This window comes from Lissotriton helveticus, chromosome 5_1 (genome assembly GCF_964261635.1).
Source record: "Lissotriton helveticus chromosome 5_1, aLisHel1.1, whole genome shotgun sequence".
In the NCBI taxonomy this organism is placed as follows: Eukaryota; Metazoa; Chordata; class Amphibia; order Caudata; family Salamandridae; genus Lissotriton; species Lissotriton helveticus.
The window spans coordinates 1,508,213,032-1,508,237,675 of NC_136065.1; the positions used below are offsets into that span (position 1 = coordinate 1,508,213,032).

The window sequence follows — 24,644 nt, forward strand, 5'->3', positions numbered from 1 at the left end:
ACTCTGGAAAGAGCTCAAAACCTCAGTAAAAGTCAGCGTTGTAAATCTCTGATCTACATCTTGACTTTCAAAGATGGGGCAGAGACTGTCTCCATGTTTCCTTACAAGTCAAAATTGGAAAATACTCTCTTTCTAGGACTGGGACTGGTTTGGTTGCTCCTAAAAGGACCGTCTTGTTCTTTTCTACCAGAGTCCGTGGGATGCCGATTAGGGCAGAGGGAGCCTGGATTCTGGTGTTCATGATAGCTGTAAAGCATGACTGTTCTTCACAGTTCAGAGGAACCGTGTGTTTTTGGTGATCTGAGTCCAGATGAGGCAGCGGAGAAAGTCTTCCCGCCAAAGGCATGGAGAGAGCCTACTAACATGAAGCAGAGAGCGGTGAATATTCCTCAAAGACTTTCTGGGACTGTTTCACCTCAACTGAGGATGAGGGGACAGGATTGTTCTTGTCCCTGGGGCTTTTCGCTTCACCTGTCTGCCTCCTGCGTAAGAAAGGCTCGAGCTGGGATCGTGTGTAAAAAAAGAATGTCAAGCGTTGGCAGCGTGAGAGTTCTTTGCTTGGTTGAGGTCTGGCCAACACCACTTGGATGGCCCTCAGAAACTTGGCTCGAATGGTTCTAATCTTTTACCCTGAATAATAACATATTTTGTGCGTTGACAAGTTCTTCCTATCAAAGGGAGAACACAGAATTTTTCCAGGGGCCGCGGGCTTCGTCTCGGAGGACTTGAAACACACCTGACACTGTATGGTAAGCTACAACCAGCTGTCATTAATCAAATAATTGGCTGTATCAATGAGGTCCTTGGTCTTCAGCAGTTTTTGCACCACAGCGTATATGCCCGGATTGAGCATGAAATAATACTCATCTTAGGTTTAATCCAGGAGCAAGGAGGCATGGTGGTTGATGGCATGTTATGTAGGAGAAGGCAGCTGGTCATGGCGGGGCTGGCATTGGCTTCCCATAAAAAGAGACCACTGCACTGCCACGTCTCCTTCCTGGACATCTCCAGACATTTTGTCTCCTTATCCATGTGGGAGGATATTTTATTGCCCTTCCACTCAGCCACCATCACCTCCCCAGGTTGAGCTAGGGGGAGTTCCAGATAGAAAGAATGCATTGCTCTTAGGGTCCCAATTCTTGGTGTGTGGTGACTTTGAAATAAAAGGGCCATAGGAAAGCTTCCTCCTAACCTCCTGACCCTACTTGAAAATCTGGAGCTCTAAGACCCCCGCTGGTATTGGTGGAAGCTCATGCAGCCTCCAAAGTAAACATGCCCTATTCTGCAGCAGGAACATGGCGGTGCAGTGTCCAGTGTTTCAATGCCTTATTTATTACCAAATGAAATACTCTGTTTAGCTGTAGGTCCTAGTCATCACTGGTGTATGTCTCCAGATCATTGCCCAATTTTATGTCAGTCTCCTCGATTGAGCCTATCTGTGCGGAGAGGACTAGAAGAGGGTCCCCAGATGAACAGACCATCCCTGTTTTGTTAATATATTGTTATTTTAAAATATTTCTAAAGAGCACAAATATTTAAAAAAAGGCGTCTTGGCTCTATATCTGAAACAGTATCGGACGGAGAGAAAAGAAATTGACCATAATTAATGTCCATGGGGAACAACCAAGTCTTTAATTTTTTCTAAAACTAAACGAATTGGGCTACACTGTGAGGTAATCAGACAGTGCATTCCACCATTTACAGGTAGTGTGGGAGAAACGTATTCCTCCCCAAAGGGCCTTCTTCACCACTACCTTATTGGCGGTAGAAGATCGAAGTGTGCGGATGGGTGTATACCACTTAAAGGTCTTTTGGAGGGAGAGAGGGCCAACCTTATCAGGGACCTGGTGGGCCCAATACATTTTACCCACCCCCTAACAGGCAGCCAGTGCAAATCAAGGATATTATGTGAAATAGAACAGAATTTAGGGAGATTCAGCAGCACTCGGGCAGCAGCATTTTGAAGCATTTTCAGCTTTCTAAGTATGCGCTGTTGAGAAGCGTTGCAATAATCAAGCTTTGAAATTACCAAGGCCAAAATTACAGTTTTATTTAACTCAAGGGGAAGAAAGGGGAGGATTTTCTTGAATACTTTCAAAGTAAAGAATCAGGTAGAAATTAACGGAAAACAAGTGTGGTGAGTGCCAAGGTTGAAGTGGGTGCCTGTACAGAGCCTGGGACTACTGCATTCACGAGCGGAGCAGGTTTTTGGTCTGATGGTCAGGCCTCAGTGCTGCACTGGAGACTGGGGAGATGCACGAGGGGAGCAGGGAGCTGTGTCAAAATGTGGGAGTGTCACTAACTGGTGGCTGAGGGTCTGAAGGGGCATCTTGCATCTTTAACTCTGCAGGCAGTGCATACAGGAACAAGTCTGAGGATAATATCAGTAACAGCCAGGAGGCAAAACATTCAACCGCATCCACAGAGGGTTTGTAAGAATGCAGGCAATCCTGGTCTAGATGCTTTTGGCCAGAAGGATTTTTCAATCAAACCTGCTGTCCAAGGAATCCACAACCAGCAAAAGAGAGATTGCAGAAAAGATCCACTGTGGACTGAATCCTGTGTAGGTGACTCAGGAGAGACCAGTGCCAGCACTGGAAAACTTGAATCAAATCCCGCTCTTCTTAAAAAGTGGACCAGAAGCACCGGCAGGAGGATTTTGTTTTGGCGTGCTGTGCTTCTGGTGGTGTGTGGCAACCAGAAGGTCTAGCGTAGTTTGGTATCTAGGAGGCTAGCTATGCAGGGGACACTGCTTCTGGGTGTCTCTGTCTCTGTTTGTGCCTATCATTCTATGAAGTGGTATCCGAGCTCGTCCAATACTAGGAAAGATCTACCTCCCTTGCTTTTCCCTGCATGACATCTCACTGCTCCTGCTTGGGTAACTCCCAGGGTTTTAAGTGGGAAAAAAACTGGGGTGTGGCCTATCCGAGTAGGGGCGTAGTCTAAATCAAGATAACTATCATTGTGTGCTTAATAAAATCATGAAGTCGCATCCAGCAAAGGATAATAAAACAGGCAAAAAAGTATATTTATTAAGTATAAGCCATAAAATACCAAACACTTAAAAAAACATTTGCTATTTCCAAACTTAGAATTTAAAAACCATCTTCACTAAAGGATGTGTTATTAAATTCTGAGTTCAGGCAGAGGCACCACTAGATCCAAATTTCGGTGGGGGGCTGAATCTTTAAGCAATAGTCAGAGTGGAGCTGCAGGGGTTCTTAGAAGGGGTGAGACAACAACAATTCTTCATTAATATGCAAATGGTCTTTTAAGACCTGTGAAGTGCTCGGGTGCGGCTGTGTATGTGCCCGGGAAGCGTCTCATCCCGGGCTGCCACACACGGCGGGGGGGGCTGAAGCCCTTTGAGTCCAATGGGTGTTGCACGCCTGAGCTCAGGGATACCAGATTCCTTATGTCTATCTTGCCGTTATGAGAAGATATGCAGGTAAACATGTCACGCAGCATTCCCCATGTTAGCCTATGGGCAAGATAGCCTGTCAATAGTGAAAAACGAAATTGGCAGAATTTCACTATCAAGACATGTTACCAACACTAGTAACACCAAACAAAAAACGGGACGTCTGCTCACCTTACCTTTGACCTTTGAGGCCCGAAAATAGAGCCCCCTAGAGCCCAGTTTTGAGGCCCTCCAAAAAAAACTGGGGGGGCTCAGCCCCCCACAGACCCCCTCACTTAAAGCCCTGGTAACTCCTCCTTTGCAACAGCTGTCTGCACAGTACAGGAGCTGAGGTGAACCAAAGGGCTGGAGGAGGATTTATCACGTGCCTACCCTATTGTGCTAGTGCTGCGACAGAGCATCCCTGGGAAGAGCTGAGCGGACTCCTTGATGCAAGTCTCCAGTGAAGGTCGAGATGTGGACCCCGGATCTCAACTCAGAAGGAGAGAGATGTACTCTACCTCTCCGAGCAGCACACCCGCACCACCACACTCGGAGAGGGAGACTGGCTCAGCGCCTGGGTGCTAAAGCAGCATGTGCCTCAATATCCAGATGAGGAGCAGGCCTCAACTTAACTGTACCACAAAGCCTCTGGAGAAGTTTTAGGCATCTTCTCTGGGTACCTCATACCCTTCCTGTGGACACTGAAAAAAGTCTGTCTGGAACAAGTGGTCCAATACTGGGTGGTACACAGCTTTTCAACGAAATCCTTAACCAGCCCCTGGGTTGATTGTACCAGTTTCAGAGGGTCAGTGAGGGTGACCTCCTCAAAGAAGGAGACAGACGCTCGTGGATGCCTTGCTACTGGCAGGAATGGTACCCGGTACAATGCCTGGTCACTGAAGCCCCGGCCCCCAGACCTACCACTTGACTCTCCTTCCTGGTGCCGAAACCCAAAGTCTAGCCCTGGTTCTGTGCGCCCTCCCTTTGCATCCTAATGAGGTGGTTAAAGATTGGCCTATCACCAGTGGTAGCACAGAGAGTGCACACATGCACAGGAACACTGCTCGGCAAGCACCAGATGCACATGGTGTGTGGGTCACCCTCTGCCACAGGCCGATGGTGCCAGGTGAGGTCTGAAGCCAGAGGCATGAGCTGACCAATAGGAGGGAAGAAGAGAGGAAGAAGAGAGGGGCGAAGCTATAGGTTTAAGAACTGCTCTGAGGATGGGGTCTACTCATCACTCAAAGACACCCGGAGTCTTGAGGGGCAGACTCCCCTCCACACACTTCAGGAACAAATGGAAGAGCGGGGACACCCACAGGGTGGGGTTCCGCATGTGACGTAAGCGCTGTTGAAAGCAGCCACGGAAGCAGTTGTGTGGCTGGGACACCCACGGGTCCAAAGAAGGAGTGACAAAGGACTTAGGATGAATAAAGGGCGCGGTGAACTGTGAACCCTCCAGATCCCATCCCTGCACAGCAGCCTCAGAGGAGGGCAATTCTCTTGGGAGGGTTCGTATTGTCCCAGTCTGACACACGGATATTATGAACTGGGGAATTGGTGGTTCCCGTGTCAACTTTCCTGGCCCACGATGCGTACATGCGGTCGTTTTGCAGACTTTCTCAATTATCCGACTCCCGTAAAGCCCTTCGTGCGCCTGGCATCGCGTGCAGAGCCCCCACTCCTAATGAAGCAGTCTCCTGCTCTGCCACTGATGAGCCTGGCACCGCCTGCATGCCTGTCCAGACTCCCAGCATCCCACCCTCCCGGCCACCGGCACGCCTGCCAGTCTTCTCAATTTCCCCGTTCGCTGCCCACTCCGCGGAAAGCTTCCCGGGGAAGCGCGTGGTGGTATTTCGTGAAATCTCTTATATCGATTTACTTCCCTCCACAGCCTGGGTCATGCACAGCATCCCCTGGACACAGCAGCAGGGGCTGCTGAGAGCTGAGCTGCTGCTGAAAGAAATCCCCTTACAGACAGGGAAAATTCAGCTTTCAGTAGCCACTGAGCCACAAAACCTCCGAAATCCCCAGATCTGATCATTTCTATCCCCTTTGCAGAATGAAAAATCCCCCAACAACGATGCCTGATCCCTCCCCACCGGCCGAGGGAGGGTGAGCGGCTCCCGCTGACAGGAGCAGCCGCGCGGCGCTCGCAGCAGCGGCGGGTGGATGTGATGCTTATGGAAGCCACGGGTGGATGGGTTGGGGGGCTCTGCTGGCGGGGGCAGGTGTTGGAGGCAGGAGGGGTGCAAGCAGAGGATGGGGGAGGTCTTTGGTTCAAGGCTGGGGTGTTCGGTGGCTAGAGGGAGAGGGGGCAGGTGGGTGTAGGCGCTAGGGGCAGTAAGACAGACAATGGCATGGCTGGGGCAAGGCTTGGAAGGGAGAGAGGGCCCGGGGGCAGACATGTGCCAGGAGGTAGCGTCGGGGAAGCACAGGAGGCTGAGAGGTATGGCTGGGTGCTGGGAGGCAGCGCCGGGGAAGCACGGGAGGCTGAGAGGTATGGCTGGGTGCTGGGAGGCAGCACCGCCGGGGAAGCACAGGAGGCTGAGAGAGGTATGGCTTGGTGCTGGGAGGCAGCGTCGGGGAAGCACAGGAGGCTGAGAGGATCAGGTATGGCTGGGTGCTGGGAGGCAGCGTCGGGGAAGCACAGGAGGCTGAGAGGATCAGGTATGGCTGGGTGCTGGGAGGCAGCGCCGGGGAAGCACGGGAGGCTGAGATATATGGCTGGGTGCTGGGAGGTAGCACCGCCGGGAAAGCACAAGAGGCTGAGAGAGGTATGGCTTGGTGCTGGGAGGCAGCAGCGCCGGGGAAGGACAGGAGGCTGAGAGGTATGGCTGGGTGCTGGGAGGCAGCACCGCCGGGCACCGGGGTGGTGGGAGGGAGACAGGAGCAGAAGTGGCAGGCTGGCATCAGCCTCACTTGCAGAGGTAGGACTCCCTCTAAAGCCAGCAGAGGTGGGAGGCGGTCCAGCATCTGGGAGGCAGGGCTCCAAGCAGTCAAGCCGGCTCATGGACCCGGGAGGCTGGGCTAGGAGGCAGGACTGGGGGCGGGCCGGTGGACTCAGAGAGGCGGGGCTTCAGCGAGGCAGGCGGGGCCAGGGAGCGGGGGGAGGGGCTGCAGCCTAGGGGGCGGGGCTCCAGGCAGGCAGGATCGCTGATGGTGGGAGGGAGGGCGCGCTATCTCAGTGCCTGGCAGGATCTGGGAGGCGAGAGGACGCATCTGTGGATCGCAGAGCCGGGGAGAGACGCCAGCAGAGCCCTGCACAAAAGACCCCCGAGCCGGAGCCCGCGGACTGGATGAGCAGCCAGGGAGGGAGCCGGCATTGAAGGTTCCTCGCAGAGCCTGGGAGGTTTTGCAAAGGAGAAAAGGGGGTGACACTAGACCGGGTGTAGGAAGGAGGAGGACCCAGCAGCAGCTCGTGCTTCTCAGGAATGAATGACGGCGGGGGGAGCTGGCACTAGCAACCACTGCAGGAATACAGATCAGCCCCTGGTGGGGACGAGCCGAGGGATGGAATGACAGCCTGACCCAATGTGGATTGCACCCTCGTGAGTCTCCCGGGCAGAGAGGAAGCATCCCTCGCGCGCAGCAGGAAGCAGGGACCAGGAAATCCGAGCAGCTGCGAGTCAGGTAAGTCAGGCATCATTGGTCTTTTCCCAAACATATTTGTTTCTCTTTTTCCCCAGAGGGGAACTCGGGCCTGCACGCGCATGACTTGCTCAGGAGAGAATATAAATGAATTATTGATTATTTTAAATCGGTTATACAGAGTTCTATACAAAGACGGGTTCGGTATCTGCCGCTTCTAAATATCAATCTATCTACCTACCTATCTATCAATCTAGCACTAAGTAAATCGTTCCTTGGCGCCTGAATAAAAGGTATTATTTTGGTGCATGTGTTTCTCGGCTCTACATGACCCCCCCCCCTTGCTGGTAGGTATAGTACGGTGAGATAGGTTGCTGAGTTGAGCGTGAGCTGCTGAGATCTTTATGCATCTTCAGGTCCTAATCCATGCAGAATCAGCTCAGTCGTTCATCCTCCCGAAGTCCATAAAATGGCAAATTCAATTCGACAGCAATAATTTTAGATCACAAATGGTGGATGTAAAGTGCTTAGAAAAGGTCAATGTTCGATGCACAATGTTATTGTTATAATCCATGGCTCTTCCTCTAGTGGTCCCAGGTGTTTCAGCTTCTGTGGCTTTGGCAGGGTGATAGTGAAAGGATTCTCTCCTAGTTGTGGGTAATACACAGCTGGTGTGGTTTTTAGGGTGATGCCTGCACTCCTTGGACAGGAGCATTGCCCCAGGGAGCAGAAAGAAATCTCAGCTCCACCCAATACGCCTGCGTGGGAAAAACCTGTTCCTAAATGCTTGGCACGGGCAAAGAGCGCCCTTCAAGGGCTCTCAATCAAACTGAAGGAAACACGTGGGATTCATCTCTTAGTGGCCACCTTCTTAGCTGTAGGCCAGATTTCCATGATGGGCTATTCCATTTGATCAACAATTCTGCTATCTTGGGCACATCAATATCTTCTGGTGCCTCATATCCTCCTGCTGACAATTTGGGTGTGCTGTGGCGCAAACCAACATCGTATCAATCGCTCTTTCTTTTAAGTGCATTTACACTCAATGTGAGATATGCAAACCAGTGCCACCCTCCACCCCCTCTCAAGTGAGACCCTTTTAAACAATGGTTGGACACCAAAGGTACCACAGGCGCACTCTCATATTTAAAGGTGATAGCCACAATGAAACACCCTCATCCACTTTTCCACAACTGCAAAACGTTTATTACTTCTGACGTATAGAATTCAAATCTGCAGGGTGCAGTGGCTTAGATGCCAAGTACAGCACCATCACCGGCAAATGTACATTAAAATCACAGATCTAGACAAGTAGAGGATAAGTGGTCATTTTGTGATTGTGTGTCAGGAGCCTTGTCTGTCAAAAGTGCATAATCCTCTCACACTCTGAAAATGTAAACGTTGGCTATTTTCAATTGAGGCTACCAGTGCCAGCATGGTGTCACCCTTCAGTGATGCTCTCTCTGTGGAAGACACAGTTGTACGAAGCGAGTTGCCCCATCAGCACCAGGCTGGTGGCAGTATAGCCTGACATTAAGTCACTGCCATGGAAATAAAGAGTCTGTGTGACTTTGAACTCATTCTCATAGTGCCATCTTTATACAGAGTAACACAGCCTGAGTGGTTGGACACTGAAACATGGTATGTCAGATTCCCACTTGCTTCTCCTCTGAGGCAAAGCGGATAAAAGTTAGTATTTCCTGTGAATTTGTAGATGAGGTTTTTTTAAATGTTGTATTACTAGCGACGGGTGAGCGAAGTAGCCATTTAAGTATGTGCAACGCATCACATGTTTTGGTTCTGAATGTCACTGTCATGATGTAGCCAGCGATTTGTAATGGTACCTCAAGACTGTATTTGAGGTCTTGCCAAAATGCCACATTCCTAACCTGCCCGTCTCCTCCTACGCCTCCCGCCTGGGAAGCGTTCCCAGGAATGGCTCCAGTCAGTCACAACACTGGGATTGGGCTGACATCTCGTCCCCGGCTCCTCATGGAAACTAAATGCAGCTCTTTGACTAATGAGTGCATTGGCATGCAAAGTTCGGTAAAGTCAGGCTCCCAAAGCTGCTGATTTAGATGACATATACACTCCTTGGGTAGTACTGGTGGATCCTATAGAATCCTGCACCTAGTGGCAATGCTTGCACTTGCATAGCAAATAATGCTCCCTCTGGAGTGCCTAGCCCCAGTAGAAAGTCTGAAAACACAAGTCTTATTACCCAAGAGATCTGGTGCCCATTGAGAATAATGAAAGCATCTGTAGCGCATAGTGAAGAATATCTAAGCACTATCACATGATAGGCAGCCTAGAAGAGGTGACTCTTTCACTGAGTCGAAAATGCCTAGTTACGAACTGCCTGCGGCATAGACACTGAACATGCTTTTCGACTGCGTGGATGGAACAGGAAACATCAAGAATACTTTCCTGTTTTGGCTGGAATAGTAGACGACATTTCGAAGAACAAACGTATGAGGAAGGTTTTTCTGATTTAGAAAATAGTTGAAAGACATTGCTGACACCATGAGAAGGTAAGGGTGAATCGCTCAGGACTCTAAATGGTCAGGCGAGAGCCCATGCTGTTCTTTAAGTTTCATTTGAATGGAGCTGGACAAACATGACCAGTTACAGAGTTCGGTGGGTTGGCCGTCCATGTTATCTGGAGGTCTCGGGTTCAGATCCGGACAGGGCAGACTAAGCTCAACTAATGAGTTGGATTATGTAATTAAGCACCAGGAAGGGCTTCCATTGGAGCACGTGCTGCACAGATGACGGCTCCCACCTACACAGGGATTCTAAGGCGGCCTTTTTGTGGGAGCCTCTCTATGCAGGCTGGAGGCGGCCTGAGGCTTGCACGGTCTCCCCCTGTGCTACTTGACACCAAACTCACAATATGGGTGAAGCGCAGGTTTTTTGTGCTCTAATGTGGACACAGGAGCACATTTTGGTACCTGTTTAATGTGAGTCTACCTGGACTTCTGCAGCGCCCCTCTCCGGGGCTCAGACTGTGACCGTGGGCTCAGTAGTCAGGTTCTGTTGCTCAAAGCCATCACCAGTTAGTCCATCGCTAACTGATGGTCCCAGAACGGCCGAGTCGCTTTTTAGACTTGGCGGTGTGACCTATGCTGTCCATCCTCTCTTTGACTTGCAGAACTCTTCACTTCTTTCAAATACATTTCTAAGAAATGTACGTTTAAATCATCAATGTGTGGATTATTCCTTCCCCTTAATGTTTGCAAGTTGCAAGTGTTGGCAGCTTCACCCAGTGCCTTGAGCGGGTGGTTGCAGGTGGGACCCTCTAGCATTTCTTTTTGTGGCCCGGCACTTATTTTTCTTGTTCTTGGTCAGACTTTGACCCAAACCAAGAGAGAGGAAGGCAGAAAAAGGGGGAAAGAAGGAGAACTAGAATGGAAGGAAAAGACTGAGAAAAAGAGAAAGTAGGGGTGAAAAAGAAACCGCAGGAGTGAGATGAAGAGGCAGGGAGTATAAGGAGGTGGATGAAAGAAATATGAGGTGGAGCAAGACTAGACAGCCTGGCATGCGGGAACCCCGATATTCAACAGCTCTTGCTGTGGGCTTCTGAGAAAAACACTGGGCCTGACAACCTATTATTTCACAAATTAAGCAGCGGTTCAGCAGATCTCATGGCGTGTCATCTGTGAGTCCAGGGCCGAGTTTCATGTTGAGAGCCGCTTTCAAACAGAAATGATGGAAGGCATGGCTTGGCTTGTTTCACCACATCCTGTCCTAGGGTGCAGGGTGAGTTTCTTCTATAGCACCTCTCATTTGCAAACATATTCAGAAATAAAAGGCGAACACTCGTTTATTTTTGGCACGCAACTGTATTTCACAATAATTCTGCTCCTTCTTGTTCATGTGCGTGGGCACATACAGACAAAAGTATTACTGAGCTGTGCGGATCCAGCACCAATGCTGGTGCAGCGCTGTGTACAACCCGACCTCCGTCTCCCCCATACACCCCTTCTGCCACTCGACCTCTTCACGTCGCCACACTGTCCGCCACACTCGCGGACAGTGTGGCGACGTGAAGAGGTCGAGTGGCAGAAGGGGTGTATGGGGGAGACGGAGGTCGGGTTGTACACAGCGCTGCACCAGCCTGTCACTTTCAGGAATCCACCATGTAGTTGTCAGAAACTTCTGACCCTTCTCTCGAATTGTTGACTGTAACCCGGCTTCACCAACCGACCAATGTGTGTAGGTCTGCACCAAGTCCTGTATTTCTTTGTCCCCCAAATCCCCGAGCTGTCGGATTTGGGACGGATCCGTATCAGGCTAACTCCAATGTTGAGTCTAAAAACTGAACATTCACATATTTGCTAAAGTAGGATTCCCGCAACAATGGAAACATGCCAGATCCGACTGGTGTGAACATTGCCCTTTTCATCTACTTCCAAATCACAGTGGCTACTTTGGTTAGTTTTGGAAGCCTTCAAGCTTTCTTCATCAGACTACCACACTTAGTGTCTTTGTCCTGTATTGGAATCCAGATGTGGGTTGCCCAAATGAAGACATGCATTAAAGATGCAAACCGACCCATAGGTGAACGGTGAATGTCCGCAATGCATGTATGATGGCATTGATTAACAATGAGCTTTGGAGCTTTGTGGGTGTCCTTTATTCATGGCGATTGAATCGGAGCACACAGTGCCACTTGCCACAAATGAAAGCTTCCAGGCTCTTGGAACCGCTGCAGCCTCAAGAAAAGACAAAGACCGTTCTACAAAATGGGCATGGTAGGCAAACGGCATCTGCAAAGGTTTCAGAGGCCTGTGTGAATATTCAGAACCTACCACGGTGACAGGACTTTCTATTTTAAATTGATATTAATATGTCAAACAAGCTTTTTTCTCTTGCTGTCTAATTACCAGATGGTTCTATGCTTGGCACTGTGTTGGGACTTGGTCATTCTACAGAGGACTTTAGGTCTCTGTCTGTCGGCTGCTGTGACTGGCGGTTTTTGTTACGGGTAGTGACAGATGTTTGGTAGAACACTATCTTACTAAGATAGTAAAAGTTCACTTTCAATGTATTGTCTAATACCGCTTTAAGCCTTGTTTTTACATTTTCCACATTGCGCAGGATAAGGTACAAAGACATAGGCAGGTGGAGACGGAGAGATTTCTTTTAATTAGCCTGTTTTTGGAAAGAGGATACCAAGATTAGAACTCTGGTCTCCTGTTTCTTTAGTGGATAGCTTAGCTGTTGGTCAAGTGGAGGCAACTTTTCACATCCAAGGACACAGACCCCAGTGAGCTTTCTGCGCACACTGTACAGTGTCTTGACATGAACCGCGCTTCTGCCGGTCCATAGGCGTGATTGGGTCAGAGCAGGTGAGGGATTGCAGCTATGGTGGCATCATGTGTGGTCGCGTCATGTCTGGGAGTGAGTCGCTGGCTGGGAATCGTGTTCTTCGGTGTTGCGGGTCACCTGCTGGCCACCTTCATCAGAGGGACACGGGAATCTGACTCGCTCCAGTAGGCTGGTGGGATGAGGCTTTCATTCCCTATTGCTCACATCCAGGGACGCGTAAATGTTAATGAAATGTAATGGCATCTTTGGTTCATTGTGCCATTTTGATGTAGTACTTTACGGATGAGGGTGCGGAGATCAGCGCGGCTGCCTGGGGTCTGTGGCTATGTACAGACCTTTCAGGCTCAGACAAAGGCAGTAAAACAGCAGACCTGTATCCCACCGGGGAGGATACTCCATTGTTCATGACCACGCAGACTGCTGCTTAGATCGCCATATCATTGAAAACTAAATGTTGATTGGACGTTTCAAAGGATGCTCAAGTCTGCTTTCATCAAAATGGAATTTTAGCAATATCCAGCCCCAGAATGACCACACTCAAAGGTTGACAGAAACTTGCGTTGTGAAGCCGGGGCTCACCAGCGTGAGGCGCTATTGAAATACCCGATAATATAGCATAACATATCACGAGGGCTATTTTCCCAGGATCCAGCAAGGATATTTTTGATCACTGAATGGGGAGAAAAAGAACTATCCGGGCATAAGTGGTCCTTGAGCAGTTCAAAAGAGGCCCAAAACAGGCAGGGGCAAGAACTACCAGCAAGATGGCACAGCGGAACGATGCATCTCTACTTCAGACAGGGTGACTTGGCCTGAGACTTGCCTGCAGAATGAATAAGGAGTTGTGAACTTGGATTAAAGAGCTGAAGTGACCGTTCGCCCTGATTTGAGTGATACCCCTTTTGCGCTTGCTGTGATGGTGGGCTCAATACTGCCACTCTTGGGCTGCAGCCAGCAGTGAAACAGAAGGTCGGAAGGGAGCAGAGGGCTTTATGAGGCTTTCTGCATTATGTCTTGTATGCTCTACAAGTTACAAGATAATTTAAAGGAAGTTAATTGCACCTGTCCATATCTTTGTGCGTCTCTTACCTCTGTTCAGTGACTCGTTATGTCGAAGTGCAGCTATTAATCACATTAGCCCTTTCCAGGCTGCCAGAAAAAATAGGCAGCTACCAGTGCAGAACTGGCACTGGTATGGAATGCACAGCTCTATGCAACTTCCCGCACTAATGCAGCGCAGTTCTATTCACAACTGCTTCCAGCACTGCAAGGTATGCGTAGAACCCACGACTCCCCGAAATCCATGGCGCATCCCTAGTAGGTTGGTGAGCTCCAGGACTGACACTTCACTCTAGGTCACCCTAAACTGATACTATTACACCAGTCTCCTTGGGAAATATATCAGTCTTACCCGTATCTCCACATAAGGTCTGAGGTTTCCTCAAATAGACCCTATATGCAAAAAACCATTTATTATCAGAATTGTGCTCAGGTGCTGAATGCATTATGTAGGTTGAAGCGTTTCTTTACTATGGATTCTACTGAAATCAAGTTTACAAAAATAGGTAATTGGGCTTCTATGGGGAAGGGGGGGTGGCATGCTATTGCTTGTATCGAATGTCTCCTCACTCAAAGAGGGTTTAGAAGCTGCCCTGGCGTTTACTCAAATTTTGTGGTTTAATTAACTAAAAATAATCCTCTGTTGTAATGCACCTCCATGATACAAGGCTGCCCGCTTTTTAACTTCTGCACATGTCAAGTTGTGTATGCTATGTTAAAAAAATGATAGAGATAGATAGATAAATAGATAAACTGAAAGATCGAGGGAGAGAAACTGAAAAACAGAGAGGGAGAGAAACTGAAAAATAGAGAGGGAGGGAGAGAGGTCTTGCATTTATTCACCCACCCCACTTTGCAGATAATTCCGTTCGCCGCGAGAAGCGATATGAAATCTTATCCGAGGCAGGTCCATAATAACCTCCAGACGATGTCTCCAGCTGCCCCCCTCTGCTCTTTATCTCCGCTGCACAAATTGTATTTGAATGTGACAAATTGGCTCTCGCCATCTACATGGAAATGGCATTTTTCAGTGTAGTGTGGACGACGCAGGCGCACATGGCGGACTTCTTTCTGCAAAGGCTTGGCCCCAGACAACAATGGGCAGCATGTGGGTCTTTTGTGCCGAGCGTGTGCTTGGTGCGCATCTGAGAAAGGTTCCAACCCTCTCTTTCCCGGCGAGCAAAGGATTTCAAATAGAAGAGGTTGTGAGACTGTGGGGTGAGTCGAAACACTGCAGCACGCACCGGCATGTACACACAACCACTATCACAGGTACACACACATTGCACAGTAGAGAGACACTCACTGGAAGGCACACCACTTCTGCTCGTCTACACAGACTCTTCCACTGCCTCAGACATCTGTCCTGCTGCACAGACAGCTGCCCTGCTTCATGCACACCGCCCGGCACCTATGCACACACGGCTTCCACCACAAGGATGGTTTCCACGCCAAACACATTTCTAGTTACAGAGGATACTCTTCCTACCTCCAATACGCTCCTGTGATCCTTCCAACCTTCGAATGACCCTCCACTCGAGGTCTCCTCATGGTATCTGCTTCCGCCTCAACATGTCAAAGCATCTTCAGGTCACTTGCAGACCTGCATTATTGTGAGGACAGAGCGGATTATGGAGGAGGCATGAGTTGGGTCTCCAGATCTCAACAGGGTATGGGACATGGGGTGCACTTGGTCTGCACCATTTCGTATCCCACCTCTCCCGGAACAGCCTCCCAGGATAAGAAACGGGGTCAATAAGTTGAGGTGACCCTTTGATGAAATGCCACGTGTGGCACCCCTGGTCCACCTTACATTGGTACCCACTGTCTGTTCGCATCCCAGATCATAAGGGGACCTAGAAGTAACTGCGGAGTAAACAAATATCAGAGAAATGGCAATATCTGCCGCTAAAGCTTATGCTTTCCATTAATGGCTCTTAGATTCGTGGCCTCCTCTTCTGATTAAAATCAGATCAAAAAAAGAGTGCGCTTCTTATCGAGAGGAGGAGTGGACAAAAAAAAATCAGATCTGATTCTTTTAGAAGGCCCTCACTCACCACCTAGTGGTGACATGCTTCATCATAGGGCCCCACCGGGAAGGTCTGAAACCGACCCGGTGTGCTTCGACACCGGAGTTACTGCGGAGCTGGTTAGTGATAATGTAAGTGATAAGTGAAGTGAATTTAAAAGTGGCAAAGTTGTAACCTAGAAAAACCTTTTATTTATAGATCAACCTGACACGGTTATAAAATAGAGCGGGCAGTTGAAAAGCTGGATCGATGTGTCAGCTAAGCCCCGCTTAGTGAGGTCAACATGTTTCTGCCTATATGTGTGGTAACTACTAGACATTCTTTAGGACCAAAGTGTAGACCCCGGTGGTATGAACGCGCTAAGGCTCACCCTAACATGGTGGTTGTAGTGTGAAAAAGAAACACAAGCAGGAAAAAAAGAGTTTTAAAACCTGGTTGTAGGTGAGGTACTCATAGATTATAGGCACCGAGCAATTACATGAGGAGCGAGCGTTTTGTGCACCATGGGTCACGGGAGGGGGTGGTAGCTAGTAGGCACACCCCCATCAAAGCCAAGCACCCATTTGGTAACCACGACACTCCTCAGTAACCGGACCCCGTCGTTCTGATTGACAGAGTCCCCCTAGTCTGTCATTGTCAGGCGCTGGGCGCATAGAAGTGCCATCTCTTGCAGGGCCCTGGTATTGTAGCAACAGCTTAGAATTGTCTTTGAACTGAAACCAGCACACGGTGAAGAATTTTCCACATGGTCACCACACTGTGACGTAATCTAGTGCTTCTCCATAATCGTATTAAGCATGTTTTATTTCAAGTTCGCATCCTTGTGTGCCGCTGCTGTGTAGCACACTGATTTGAGTTTGCACTGTTTTAACGTATACTGGGATTGTATGCTATTGTCGGACGCGATTGTGTTCTGTACTCTTGGGTCTTAATGGCATGTTACTTTCTATGATGTTGTTCTAGTAGCGCTGTATAGTTTGCTGCTGCAATTAATATGGGCTTTTGGGTCTCTTGGGTTTTTGGGGTGCCCTTATACCCGCTTCTATGATTCGTCGTTGGCCATTGTCGCTGTAGTGAGGTGTTATTTTACTTAGTTGACCTGTTAAGTCTTGGTTCTTGCTTGGATAGAAGAAAACCTGTTTAAAAATATTTCTCAAAGTGTGATAGTGAGCATTAATGTAATGGGTCCATCTCTTTGTGAACTATTAGGTTTTCGTCACTTTCTTATTACACAGTTGTATCTGGTGCAGTCTCCTTTGTGTAGTGCATTGCATCATATGTCTACTTCCTTGTGCCTTGTCGCTGTGGTGTCCATTCTTTGTGCACTGTTGTGAGACACAGGTGTGCAGCACATGTTGTGCAATAAAACAGCACTGTACTCCATTGGTTATTCAGCTGTCCCCGCCGCGCTTGTTGCTCAGAACACAGAAACACTTTCGGAAGCGGCTTCAAATTGACTTGCGAGCATTGGCAGGCACTTAATGGAGCCTTCTTTTAACAGTCGTTAAATATTTATTTTCATAACTTGTCACGGGGCTGTTTTTTTCTTTCCTTAACATTTTGCCGCACAAAACATGCGTGCACCCTTGCTCCTGTTTGCAGATGTCTCCACGCCCAGCTGCTGACAGCTCCAAGCTGCTTCAAAAGTACAGCTGTCTCTACACATAGCCAGAAGCGCTTTCTCTGCGCCAACCCGTCGCAAAAACTGGAGAGCGGAGGAGAGTGGAGGGGCGGCGCGACCCGGTGAAGTAGGGGTGGGAAGTGCCAATGTGCCGCATGGGTACGTTATGAGGATTGGTATAGCACCAACATGACCCACGTATACCCTTGGACAGCCTCACTTCCTGCCTCCTCATCTTGGCAGTGGACTAGAGAATTTAGGCCAAACTGGTTGGCATTCAACTCCAGTGCAGAACTGAAGGGATCTGTTTGCTGTCTATGTTAGCTTGAGGGCTTGGATTCCACGTATGCCATTATCCAAGATGGAGGCAGGAGAGGCTAGCGTTAAATTACCTGGCACACTCAGGAAGCACCCCAGCAAGGGCTTGCCCTGATGAAGACTCTCATATTTGGAAAGTTTCGGGAGGGCTCCAGCCCACTGGGAGTCACGTCGTCAAGGGCTTGCCCCGTATTTGGGGGGCTGTGTGAGGGTATTAGACCACTGGGGAGGAACCCTATCAAGGGCATGGCCCAATGAAGATTCACTGTATTTGGGAGGTTGTGTGAGGGTACCAGTCCCATGGGAAAACACCTCCGCAAGGGCTTGCCCCGAGGAACAATACCCGAATTTGTTGTGTGATAATACCAGCCCACTGGGGAGACACCCTGGTAAGGGCTTGCCCTGATGAAAAGTCTCTGTGTTTGGGGAGTTGTGTGATGATACCAGCCCCCCTGGCGAGACACCCCAGGAAGGGCTTGCCCTGATGTAGATTCTCCATATTTGGTAATTGTGTGAGGGTACAAGCCATTGGGGAAGCATCCCAGCAAGGGCTTGCCCCGAAGAAGATTCTCCAGATTTCGCCGTTATTTGAGGGTGCCAGCCCACTGGGTAGGCACCCCCTCAAGGGCTTTCCCTGAATAATAGTCTCTGTAGTTGGGGACTTGTGTGATAATACCAGCCCACTGGGGGGTCACCCCATCAAGGACTTGCCACAGTGAAGACTCTCCATATTTGTGAGTTGTGTGAGGGTACCAACCATTGGGGAAGCACCCCAGCAAGGGCTTTGCCCGATGAAGATTCTCCGTATTTGGGAGTTGTGTGAGGGTACCTGTTCTTGAATGAGTCTATGTACACCGCCTGTACACCTGAATACCTGTAGTGTGCACTTCTGCTCATCACCCGCATACACCCTTGGAGCACTATGCCTGGCCCATCAGCTGCGACTCTCTGTGCCTTCAGTATTCTGATTTTGATTTTTGTGTAAATTTGCTTTCTTTAAAGTGCTGCAAAATACTTTAAAGCACTAATATTTGCACTGCATAGAACAAAAGTAAATACATAAAACATGCAGTGCTCTTTGGTGAAAAGAACGGAGATCGAAAGGTGCATTTTTTCACCTTGTCACAATCCCAGCCTCCCTCTGAGACAACCCTCTTTTTGCCTAGTTGATGTGCCCGAGTAGACCAGTGACCCTACGTTCCCTGGGAGTAACCACCTGTCTCGTTTTTTGTTTTGATTTTAAGATTCACGTAGAGCGTGTGTATTGCTTTGTGGCCTCGCCAGAGTGGTGGCACATGTTAGGGGAGTGGTCATGTTCTTCACTGGGTTATCCTAACAGGGGGGTGTAGGTGGGCACTATCACCCTGAGAGACTGGAGAGATCCACTCCTCAACTTCCCTCACACAAGACTGTGGACCCTCACCGTTTAAATGCAGGCGATGCAAAGAAGGCCTAATGCGCCTTCTTGTGCAGAACAGTTGTGCCTAGAGTCCTGGACACTTGCAGAGGCCCTCAAAAGTGACCTGCTCCTGGCATAAGGAGATCCTCAGTAGCTCTCTGCTAACCAGAGCGAGAGATGCACAAACGCAGAACATATCCCTGCCCCCATGCGCTTAGCCAGCCACTGACCTGTATGAGACTGAAGCTGCTCCTGAGACTTGTTACAATAGATTTCAACATGTATGCAGAATCCAGATATGTTATTGAAAGGGTCTATATGCCATCAGAGTCCAAATAGGTTATTTAAATGGGTGAACATGTATGCAGAATCCAGATATGTGATTGAAAGGGTCTATATGCCATCAGAGTCCAGATAGGTTATTTAAATGGGTGAACATGTATGCAGAATCCAGATATGTGATTGAAAGGGTCTATATGCCATCAGAGTCCAGATAGGTTATTTAAATGGGTGAACATGTATGCAGAATCCAGATATGTGATTGAAAGGGTCTATATGCCATCAGAGTCCAGATAGGTTATTTAAATGGGTGAACATGTATGCAGAATCCAGATATGTGATTGAAAGGGTCTATATGCCATCAGAGTCCAGATAGGTTATTTAAATGGGTGAACATGTATGCAGAATCCAGATATGTGATTGAAAGGGTCTATATGCCATCAGAGTCCAGATAGGTTATTTAAATGGGTGAACATGTATGCAGAATCCAGATATGTGATTGAAAGGGTCTATATGCCATCAGAGTCCAGATAGGTTATTTAAATGGGTGAACATGTATGCAGAATCCAGATATGTGATTGAAAGGGTCTATATGCCATCAGAGTCCAGATAGGTTATTTAAATGGGTGAACATGTATGCAGAATCCAGATATGTGATTGAAAGGGTCTATATGCCATCAGAGTCCAGATAGGTTATTTAAATGGGTGAACATGTATGCAGAATCCAGATATGTGATTGAAAGGGTCTATATGCCATCAGAGTCCAGATAGGTTATTTAAATGGGTGAACATGTATGCAGAATCCAGATATGTGATTGAAAGGGTCTATATGCCACCAGAGTCCAGATAGGTTATTTAAATGGGTGAACATGTATGCAGAATCCAGATATGTTATTGAAAGGGTCTATATGCCATCAGAGTCCAGATAGGTTATTTAAATGGACGAACACATATGCAGAATCCAGATATGTGATTTAAAGGGTCTATATGTCATCAGAGTCCAGATAGTTATTTAAATGGGTGAACATGTATGCAGAATCCACATATGGTATTTAAAGTGGTGAACGTGTAAACCATAACCCAGATATGTTATTCAAAGGCTTCACAGTGTAGGCAGTATCTAGGTGTTATTTGAAGGTCTCAACATGTAGTCCGAATCCACATCTGTTATTTAAAGCGTTCATCCACTGTAGAGAATAAAAAGAGCTCTTGTTACCCAGTCCTGAATCTGTAACACTCGTCAACATGAGTCTTTCTAAAATATTTCTTCGTTGGATGCAGTCGGCTGGGTTTGTGAGATCTAACGTTCACTGGAGAGTCCCTTCAGGAACCCAAGAACTGAAAATAACTGCTTCTGGATCAGAAATGCAGGCCACGTGCCTGGAATGTGGCTCCTTTCAGGTGTCAGTGCTTTAATGACTATACATTTTGGGGCCGATTAGGATGGCGGACGGACTTGCGTCCGTCCGCCATCCCAGAGGTGGAGGGACCGTCCGCATGGGCTGCGGCAGTCCCTCCGTGCAAATTAGGATGTGACCGCCACACGCCTTAACATTGCGGCGGGTGCTGCTTCAAGCAGCACCCGCCGCAATGTTAAAAGTGCATGTTTTACATTTACATGCACAAAGCGGCAGGCACCGCGCGGTGCCTGCCGCTTTGTGCATGTAAATACTGGGGGGTACCATAGGTACCCCCCATGTGCACCCCCCACCCGCCTACACCCTGGGGGCCCGCAACGGGCCCCCAAAATCAAAAGTACACATGCTTTTCCACGGCGGAAAAACCGCCGCGGAAAAGCATGTTTAAAAATTCATCCTAATTTGGCTGGCGGTGTCTGATAGACACTGCCAGCCAAATGAGAGCTTTTCCGCCGCGGTTGTAATCCGACCGCGGCGGAAAAGCAGTGGACAGAAACCAAGACCCACCAGCCATCGTAATGCGGCGGTGGGTCTTTGGTGACTCCGCAGAGGATTTTCCGCCTCCTCCGGGCTGGAGGTGGCTTCCGCCGGCCCGGAGGAGGCGGAAAATCCTCCATCCTAATCGGCCCCTAAGTCTGGCTCCCCCCATGGGCTTGAGGATTTAATTACATTTGCTTTTCTGTTTCCTTCCCCTCACTCCCCCCCCCCTCCTCCTCCCCCAGCCATGTTGATTCCTCAAAATCCCTCGTGGGTAAATTATTTTTTTTCTTTTTGTTTTCAGTGGGTCACAAAGATTTCACGGCTAATTAGCAAGAATGTGGCGGCCAAGGCTAGAAAGCGCAGCATTCGTGTCAAGCATGTGATGGCCTGGGAGGGGCGCGAGGGGGCTGAGGTAAGGGCATCGGGTGACGGGCACATGTGTTTTGATAATACAACCGCGTTACATGAACGAGCGTCGAGTTATGCACACTAGTTGTGTGGACAAAACTGCAGAGTGGAAACTGATTCTCTCATTAGAAACAAACATGCCAATGTTGTTGTTGTCTGCTGTCTGCGGGGAGGGGGATTCCCGACCGTGCACGCGAAGACTTTCCATGAAGGAATCTGTGAAACGTCCAAAAAGTGATTCGACTTCTAAAGATTGGATTTAGTGACCGAGGACGGCTGCCCTCCGGAGGCACCGTGTGCTCCGTTCCATGCCCGCTTCTAATGCGCCGACCCTACGCTGTGTCCGTCTTTACTGTTGGTCACTTGTCTCTGTGCCAGCCCTCCTTGATTCAGCATCCTGTTGTGGCTCCACCAATCCGGCTACAGGCTTCATTCATTCATTACACCTTTCCTGTCAACAAAGTAAAAGGCCAAACTCGCCTTGCCTTTTATTATGACTGCAAAGCATCTTGGGCCAGGCTTCGGACAGCGTGCTTACAGTGAAAAATGCTTGTCCCTTGGACTGTTTGCTCCTGAACTGAAAGCCGCTGTCATATCAACCAGTCATTCTTTCCACCGCTTTATTCATGTGCCTTATACTGGCTCAGGTTCATTCAGTCATGCCCCAGGATCATTTTAGACCACGAGAATCATATTCTGGGGCCCACTGGGCGTGCTTGTGTATGTGGTATCCCAAAGGATCAATAGGATTTCTCAGCCTCACATATGGATATTTTCAAATGTTATTTCAAAATCCCAAAAGTGTGAATTCTATATTCCAGATATTCTAGACACCTGAATTACAAATGTCTCGTACATACCTCTTGCTCTAGGTGCGCGATGTAGCCTCAGTTTTGCATCTCTTCGCTTTCCTGTTCAAATATCTTTACAGCCCCCCTTGCCATCACTCGAGCCAAACCAAGCAGAGCTGCTATTTAAGGTACACTTCAGTATTATTCTGGATTTGTCCTTTAACACTGAATGTTATCAGTAATATTTCAGACATCTATCCTTCAAGCAGTGGCCTTCAGATCTTCCTTAACACCAGCCCCGGTCTCCAAAATGCAACCATAAACAGAAAAAGCCTCACGATGAGTCTATGCCTGGTGCTGTAGCATCAAATCCAATCAACATCGCTGTCTGGTACACTAACCATTCTCCGCTGTCATGCTGACGAATGGCGCCCACCAACCCAAAGCCGATGGCCCTGGTCCATAAAAAGTAAAAGCCACATTGGTTGGTAGCCAGTGGCCTGTTTGAAAAGATTTTGCGTCTAACATCTGGCTTCCAGTAGATAGTTTCGACTCAGGGAAAGCCACCAATGGGCAGCAATTGTGGTCGATCCAGCTGGGACCACTAAGGATTGAACAGGCAAGGAAATTCACTCAAGCTGTGTCCTCTCCCAGCAGAAGGGTTCATCCTATGTGCACGTTGGATGTCCATGAGGTATGAAGGAGCGAGAGGTGGGCCTCTGGCTTGCCCTGTACCTGGCCTGCGGATACCAGGACGTATCATTTTCCAGAATTCTTTTTTTATGAGCTCTGAATTCCCACAAATAGTACCTTGATGTGCTCAGGTCAACGTTCTGTCCTATAAAAGTTTCCACGCTCCATCCTCTCTCCTGGCAGCTCACTCCCTGCAGATACCTGATCCTTTCCTTGACTAGCTGCCTTCAAACAAAATCCATAAACCTCCTTCCTCCTCGGATTCCTGCGCTCTCGCTCGTGAATCTTCGGGACCCCCTCTTCTCTCAGATTTCGCCTCGCTGGACCTGCAGACGGAGATGTGGTCTAGTGGTTTAGTCATCAGAGGAGAAACGAGGAGAACTGACCTGCAATGTTGGTTCCTGTCTAGACTGATAGTTCTCTTCCTAGCAAAACAACCCCCCACCCACCCCCCACCCCCTCTGCCCTGCTTCCCTAACCTGGCAAACACGAGGAATGCAACCAAACAGTACTGACCAGGATATTAGACTCTATATGGAACAGGATATTGGCACACATCTGCCAATAATACATCTGAACTCAATGTAATTGCATGTTCCTCACACTAAAGCGCTTCGATGCCTTGCCCGGGGTAGTAAGCACTATATCATTGCAATTTACATTTCGATTCAATTAATCGGTGTCGAGAATCTGACTGCATTCGGCGCTAGGAGTCTTGCACGTGAGCCTGTGACTGCTGACTCCCAGATTTCTAGGCATGTGTTGCACCTCGGCTCCTGATGTTCTCGAGAGCTGTGTGTGTAACACCCGCAGCACGGTGCAGAAGGTGTCTTTCTTCCCGTAGCTGCTGTAATGAACGCGCCAGCTATAAATAGTGCGTAATCCAGGCGTAGAAGGGAAGGGTTGCGAAGGCGGCTGCAAGGGCTTCTCTGCGCCGCCTTTCCGTGCGCTGCCGCCCTCTGACTTTCTAATGGCTCCGAGGCGTGCTGCCGCTGTATAATTCATGCTGCCGTGTAAACAGGGGGCTTTCCTGCAGGGCTGGCCTCTTGCTGCCGGCTGCGGAGGCTGGTGTGGCGAAACGCCGCGGGCAGCCATCGCTTGGGCCGAGTGCATGCGTAAATAAATGATTACGGACTCCAAGAGTTCCCGATGCGTCTTCTTGTCAATGAATGAATGTATAAGGGCACTTGTGTAGCGTAGCTCAGTGAAATAAACCACCTCGAGTCGAATGCATGATATTGCAATGCATGCTGTTTCCAAGCAGCCTTTACCACCCCGAGGCCTTTAACACGCATGTTTAGCATAAGCAAGGTAAGTTAAACGCTATATATATATATATATATATATATATATATATAGACAGATTTTTTTTGGGCGAGGGTTCGAACCCCCTGTTTTAAATTTACTCCTAACCTTCCTTTACCACTACCCACCCTCCACCCCATCATCTTTACCTCCCTTTACCACTATCCACTCCTTAACCCTACAATTACCTCCCTTTACAAATTAATAGATAGATGGGTAGATAGATAGATAGATAGATAGACAGACAGACAGGCAGGCAGACAGGCAGGCAGACAGGCTGGCTTGCTGATTGATAGATTGATTGCGTGGTCTTACTACTCAAAGTGCAGGGGTACAAAAGGTTGCGCCTCACAATGAACCACACAGTACAGAATTCATCATGCCCCTGGCACTAAGGTAATGAAATGAGCAATACGCCTCCAAACCGCTCGCTGTATGATTTAACACTCAGTCATCTCAATGGAAGGTCAACCCTTTATCTCCAATCATCAGTATAAGAGTTCTTACAATATTCATAT

The 24,644-nt window shown here is 48.7% G+C and overlaps 1 protein-coding gene across 1 annotated transcript in view; it reads left to right on the forward strand.

The window, feature by feature from the left end:
- The first annotated feature begins 6,640 nt into the window (after positions 1-6,640).
- PLXNA2 (plexin A2) overlaps positions 6,641-24,644 on the forward strand; it is a 561,219-nt gene continuing 543,215 nt past the window's right edge. The window contains exon 1 of the mRNA XM_078644504.1: positions 6,641-7,036. The gene's annotated coding sequence lies outside the window, so the exon portion shown is untranslated. The remainder of the gene's footprint in view (positions 7,037-24,644) is intronic.